This window comes from Thamnophis elegans, chromosome 4 (assembly GCF_009769535.1).
Source record: "Thamnophis elegans isolate rThaEle1 chromosome 4, rThaEle1.pri, whole genome shotgun sequence".
Lineage (NCBI taxonomy): Eukaryota > Metazoa > Chordata > Lepidosauria > Squamata > Colubridae > Thamnophis > Thamnophis elegans.
The window spans coordinates 109,245,746-109,252,937 of NC_045544.1; positions in this window are offsets into that span (position 1 = coordinate 109,245,746).

Genomic DNA, 7,192 nt, shown 5'->3' on the forward strand with positions numbered 1-7,192 from the left:
GCAATAGCAATAGCAGTAGACTTATATACCGCTTCATAGACCTTTCAGGCCTCTCTAAGCGGTTTACAGAGAGTCAGCATATTGCCCCCAACAATCTGGGTCCTCATTTTACCCACCTCGGAAGGATGGAAGGCTGAGTCAACCCTGAGCCGGTGAGATTTGAACCTCTGAACTGCTGATCTAGCAGTAGCCTGCAGTGCTGCATTTAACCACTGCGCCACCTTGGCTCTTAATGATGGGGTAGTGATTGCAAAGGATTTTGGAGGAAACTGATTACCTGGATCTCTTCCATTAGATTGGAACCTCATGCATGGTATGTACACCAAACAAAATGGTTTTGAAAGTAACCGGTAATAAAACTGGGAAGAAGTATAACTGTCCCATCTGTCTGGCCCTCTCACTGGCTTTTTATACTGCTAATTATGGCATTTTACTTTCTTCACGAATTCAGAGTGGAGGTTTTGTTTTATGATTAGGCAATATTCTTGGACTCAAAGCTCCTGTTATAGTAGATGGCGATAGCATGCCAATTATGCTGTTTCCTGGATCAGAGGTTCCTTCTTCCAGTCACTCGTCCTTCATGTATCCAACACTTAAGTTCTTAATTGGGAAATTAAGAGAGCCACTATAAGATGAAAATAATTAAATAAATAAATGAATAAGTAAGTAAGTAAGTAAGTAAGTAAGTAAGTAAGTAAATAAGTAAGTAAGTAAGTAAGTAAGTAAATCTGTTGTGTATGGTCATATAGGACCAAGTAGAATGAGGAGATCAAATAGAAATTTGTGCGTTCCTAAGAATAGCAAATTGGCAGGGAAATACTTTTTATTTGTGAGACCCTTCCATCATCAGGTGGTATCCAATTGATTGCAGTCTTTGCTGGACGTGGCTATATGGTTGTATAAAAAAAGTCAACATTTATTGATGGTTGGGGCAAAATGATACCAATGAACAGTTGAAAGCAACCAGTCAAGAAAAGTTCAGTTACAAGATGCACTTGTTTTCATTGCTGTATTCTTCCAATGATCCTCCAGATGCTGGATCAGAGCCTCAGCACTTGACATCTCCAGGTGGGGAAGAGAAAAGTCTTTTCTGAATTGCTGCTGAATTTCTACCACTTGAGAAAGATAACACTTAGCCATATTCAACAGTAGTGAGAGTTGTGGAAGTGCCGTGAAAGAAAATCATGGTATTAGTTCAGTCATGTCCTGTTTTTTAATGTATTGAGAAGATGTAAGCTATCAGTTCTTTCTAAATGATCTATAATTTAGTTTCTTATAAGCAGGAATGCGAGGAACAGGAATGCAAACAGCAAATAAAGGACTTACGTGTTGAGATTGATTCTGGATGTATGATGCAGCTTGGAAGCAAAGGGTAGACACCTGGATTTTTACTGCTGAGCTTGGAGACATAGTTTGATGCATGGTCTTTAGGAACACATTTGATTTTGCTCCTCAGTGATTGCTGTGACACTCAGATGTAGTGCAGTTCGATTATGTTTTCATTGCTGTATTCTTCCAATGGTCCTCCAGATGCTGGATCAAAGGCTCAGCACTTGCCATGTCCAGGTGGGGCAAAGAAATCGCTTTGAGAAAGGAACCTATGAGTAACAAATGAATGCAAGAGTGGATAAAAGAAACTTGGTTAAAAAAAATCCAATGCATTGATTTTTGTCTTACATTCACTCTAACTCCAAAACTGAGCTGAACAAGAAAGTTACAAATAATGGTTGCAGTGAGAAAAAAAATATAGTGAAAAAAATCTTCAATTAGTAAAATATTGTGCCTGGGTAGTGGTGGGCAAGTTCTGAAAAGAAAGTTGGTGTTCAATAATTTGGTGAGCCCACTGTAAAAGAAAATTAACTTCTTTGAGTTGTGATGCTGGAGAAGTTTCCTGAATATTCCTTGGACAGCAAAGTATTGGTGTGCATAACATCAGCCTTCTCACTAGAAGGCAAAATCATGAAACTTATCACTAGAAGGCAAAATCATGAAACTGTGTTTCATTTACTTTGGCCATATCATACGGGGAAATTCATTGGAGAAAGCAATTAAACTTGGAAGTGTGAACAGTAAAAGGAAACTAGACCACCAAAAAACATGGTGGGTGTAGACCTTGAACACTGACATCAGTCAGAACATAGAAAAACTCAGAGAAGTGGTGCACGATTGGAAGATGTGGAGAGACCTGGGCCATAGAATTGCCAAGAGAGTGACATGACTGAGTGGACTGAGCTGCTGCTGAGTAAGGTTATCTGTTGGTTTGGGGGTAATATCATCATATGTGGACAACAGTCATCTCTATATCTCTACCCCAGGCCCCTTAAGTGACACCGTGGATGTCCTTTCTCAGGGTATGGAGATTGTTGGGAACTATATGGGGGCAAAACAGACTCCAACTCAATCTTTGCCATATTGAGTAACTGTGTGTATTCCCCACCCCCACTCTGAGGCAAGAATCTTACATCTTTGGTTCTAAATGAGGTGACACTGCCCCAAAGAGACCACATCCTTCTGGACTCACAGCACTGCTCAAAGAGGGCCTTTCCATGCCTTTGTATGCTGTACCAGTTTTGCCCATATCTGGACTGGGAAGCCCTATTCACAGTAACTCATGCACTTGTAACCTCCAGATTAGACAATTTTAATACTCTACATGCAGCCTCATGGGTAGTAACTGGTGCCAGATATACAGCACATGTTATGCCACTCCTGTATGAACTGGACTGGTTACCAGTGTGTTCCTGGGTGCAATTCAAGGTGCTGGTGATTATTTATCAAGTCCTACATGGCTTGGGACCAGGGTACCTTAGAGATAACCTTTTCCCAAGAGTTTCTAGCTATCCAATTAGATCAAAAAGAATGTGAGTGCTGCATCAGTCAAAGAATGACAGGGACTAGAAGATGAGCTTTTTCTGCAGCGGCCCCCACTCTGTTGAACAACTTCCCTCTGGAGATTAGCATGGACAGAATCATGTTAGCCATCTGTAAAGCTTGGCTATGCTCATGAGACTTGGGTGTTACCTGTGCCAGGTAACCACCTCCTGGTTATATTCTTAACAAGCCAGATATCTTGTACTTGAATTAGATGGTTTAATGTTTTAGTGTTTTAATAGTTTTTACTGTTTTTATTGTTTTAAAATGTTTTAAAGATTTTAATTGTAATATATATTTCTGAATTGAAAACCAACCAGAGTTGTTTGCTAAGATGGGTAGCTATAAAAATCAAATAACTAATTAACTGATTAACCTACTGACTGACAAACAAACAAACAAACACAAGCAAGCAAACAAGCAAATAAAATTCTCTGAAAGATGGCAGGAAAGGAAAGAAGGGGATGGCTTCATCAAAGTCCAACACTGGAGGTTTTTAAGAAGAGACTGGACAGCCATGTGTCTCCAATTGCATAGGGGCTCCAGCTGGAGCAGGTAGTTGGACTAGAAGATCTCCAACTCCCTTTCAGCTCTATTCTGATTCATTGAAAGTAAAACATTTTCAAAGAGAAAAAAAACAAGAAAGTCCAGTTGCAGAGTCCACTTCCAAAGAAGGGCACATCCTGCTGATCTCAGGAGCATCACAAAGCCCCGGATTTATCCAGGAGAAGCTCTTTCCCCTGATTACAAGAGAAGCAGCCATTGAATCTGCACAAGGTTGGGACAAATCCCTGAAATGGAAGCAGAGCAGGAGAGAGAGTGTGTTGAAATTGGTGAATTAAATTTTACTATTGGAGAAGAGAATACCCCAAAAGACTTAGAGCAAAATTAAAATTGAAGACAGAAGAGACTACGCGGTTGATTAAGCATGTATAAAAAATTAGAGTGTTATCTTTCTTTTCTTAACTTCGTTTTCTTTTTTTGACTGGAATTCTTACAAATGACTCTTACTTTTTAAATTAGACTGGTCTCTTTCTTCCTTCTTCTTCTATTTTTCTTCACTTTTTGTATCTGTAGAGCAAGAATCTCTTTCTTTTTGTAATGTTCGGGTGAATTTTACCTTTAAAAAAAATGTTCTCTCAAGCTCGGAACAAAGAAAGGGCTAAAAGCAGGAGAAAAAGAAGTAGCACTGCCACTTAGAGGCTGGAGGCTTGGAAACACTAATTCCTTTTATTTACATTTTATATCTCAAAGTCCTTGACTTTGTTTACTGAAAGGAACAGTAGGAAGAACTTTATGAAGTTTAAATACAATAAGATGACTGAGATGTGACAATAGCTGCCAAGTTTAAGTTCAGAATGTAGGGCTGTATCTTGGGCCCTTTGGGTGTATTCATGGGAATTCAATGGTCACTAAACTGATAAGTCCTTCTAAATGTGTCAGGTCCCTAAATTTATACAAAATCTCAATTAAAAATATTAGAGCTTAATATTGTGCAACACTGAAGGAAGCCAATGCTGGGTTTGTGATGAAATAAAGCACGTGAATACAAAGATTTCATCCTTTTAGAAATAACGGTGAGATACCAATAGTATCCAGCAAACCTCAAGTTGTCTGATGTAATCTGTTTGAAAATGTGAAAATGTAGAGAAACTAGAAGGCCTCAACTGACTTAGAATTTAGCAATTCCAATTCCTAAGCTATAAACTCATATTACAACAGGTAGTTAGTTTGCATATGAAATTCAAGATCAATATCAGTTCAAGGGCTATAAAATTTGATAATGATTTGTGTGCAGTTATTGGGTTAGGTAGAATTCATAACTTCTATCATCAATTATTCCTTTACTCTTAAAATCATCCTTCCCAAACAAGTCCTTTCAGGATACAATTGCATCTTTTCAGTGTATTGTTCTAAATCAGGGCATTAACCCCATTTCATTGAGGGCAGCATCAGGGTTGGGTTTGACCTCAGGGGATTGGGTGTGTGTGGCCAGGGTTTGTGTGGCCAGCTCGATGTCACTTCTATTGGGGGCATCTGTGATGGCCGGAATGCTCTGCCAATGAAATTGGGCTGCTGAGCTATGTTTTCTGCTGCCACAACCTCCTGCATCCATCTGCCAGTTAAAACGGAAGGCCTTACACAGCTCTCTCCAGCTCTGTTTTCACTGGCAGAAGGTTGCAGGAGGCTGTGAAAGCCAAAAACAGAGCTTGGGAGCCTGTTTTTGCTGGCAGAAGCACTGCAGGCCAGTCCTTCACTGTTTCCAGGGTGGCCCTGCAGGTCAGATTTAAGCACCCCGTGGACTGGATCCAGCCCCCGGGCCTTGAGTTTGGATTAAGTTTGTTATTTGTTGGTAATATTTAAGGTGAAAAGGTTACTTCAGTGCTTTGTGAATAGACTGATTCCAATAGTCTGATTCCTTGTCTGGTAATTACGATGAACTGGGACTTTAACTGATCACCTTCTTATGATTTATTGATTTATTTTTATTTATTATTTTACTAAATTAATAATATATTATACCATATTTGAGTTGTATTTTATTTTTGTTATTGTGAAAACTCATTTGAGTTGATTTGGTTTGGTTTTTGGCTTGGTTTATTGGATTTATATGCAGCCCTTCTCCCAAGGATTCAGGGCAGTGTACAACATAAAAGAAAACACATATTACAAAAATTAAAAGGGACATTAAATAAAGTATCCAAAAAAAACCCCCAATTGGTATTTACAATAACAATTTAAAAAATTAAATTAAAATTAACAACCAAATTAATCCTATATTTTATTCTATTAGGCCAGGCCTGCTTGCTGGAAAAGCTAACTTTTCAGGGTGCATCAGAAGCACCGGAGGTCAGGAATTATGTGAAGCTCCGGGGGCAGCTCCTTCCAGAGGGAAGGTGTTCCCACAGATAAGGCTCTCACCCTGGGTGTCACTAGCCGACACTGTCTGACTGACGGCACCCTGAAGAGGCCAATTCTGTGGGGTTGTACTAGACAGTGGGAGGCTACTGGTGGCAGTAGGTGGTCTCGCAGGTACCTTGGGCCTAAGCAATGGAGTGCTTTAAAGGTCATAATTTGTACCTTGAATCGTATCCGGAAGACAACCGGCAACCAGTGCAGGCTGCCTAAAAGGGGTGTAACATGGGAGCACCTAAGTACCCCCATGATAACCCTTGCGGCCGCATTCTAGACCAGTTGAAGCCTCCGGGTGCTCTTCAAGGGCAGCCCCATGTAGAGCATTAAAGTAGTACAGGTGAGAAAGGACGAGGGCAAGAATAACTGTGCACAAAGCATCCCGATCCAGAAAGGGGTGCAACTGACATATCAGGCAAACCTGGTAAAAGGCCCCCTGGTAACAGCCGTCAGGTGTTCTCCTAAACTAAGCTGCAGATCCAGGAGGACTCCCAGATTGCGGGCCCTCTCTGAAGGGGCTAAAATTTCTCCTCCATCATCAAAGATGGAACAAGATGCACAAATTGGGATGTCAGAAACCACAGCCACTCAGTCTTGGAGGGATTGAGCTTGAGCCTGTTCCTCCTCAAACAGAGCCGCACAGCCTCTAGGCACAGGGACATCACGTTGAGGGCATCATTTGGGTGGTTTGGGGTAGAGATGAAAAGTTGGGTATCATTAGCATATTGAGGATACTGTACCCCAAAACCACAGGTGATCTCACCCAGCGTTTTCATATATATGTTGAACAGGAGGGGTGAGAGAACCAACCCCTGGGGCAACCCACAAGTCACGGACCTCGGGGTCGATCCCTGTCCTCCCGTCAACATGAACTGTGATTGATCCAACAGGTAGGAGGAGAACCACCGCAAAATGGTTCCCCCCACTCCCAACCCCCCCCCCAAGTCATTGTAGTAGGATACCATGGTCGATGGTGTCAAAAGCAGCCGAGGGATCTAATAGGACCAAGATAGAGAAGCAGCCCCTGTCCTGGGCCTGCCAGGGATAATCAACCAATGCGACCAAAGCCGTCTCTGTGCTGTACCCAGGCCTGAAACCCAACTGAAACAGACCCAGGTAGGCAGCTTCATTCAGGTACTGGGGAAGCTGACATTCTACCACACACTCAACAACCTTCCCTACAAAGCGAAGGTTGGAGACCGGACAATAGTTGGCTAAGGAAGCTGGGTCCAGGGAAGGCTTCTTAAGGAGGGGCCTCATCAACCCCTCCTTCAAGGCAGTGGGCAAGAACCCCTCTCTCAACGAAGCATTGGTAATCATTTGGAGCCAACCTCTTTTCACCTCCCGGGAAGCCGAAACTAGCCAAGAGGGACACGGGTCCAGCATACAAGTGGCAGAACTGAGTCTC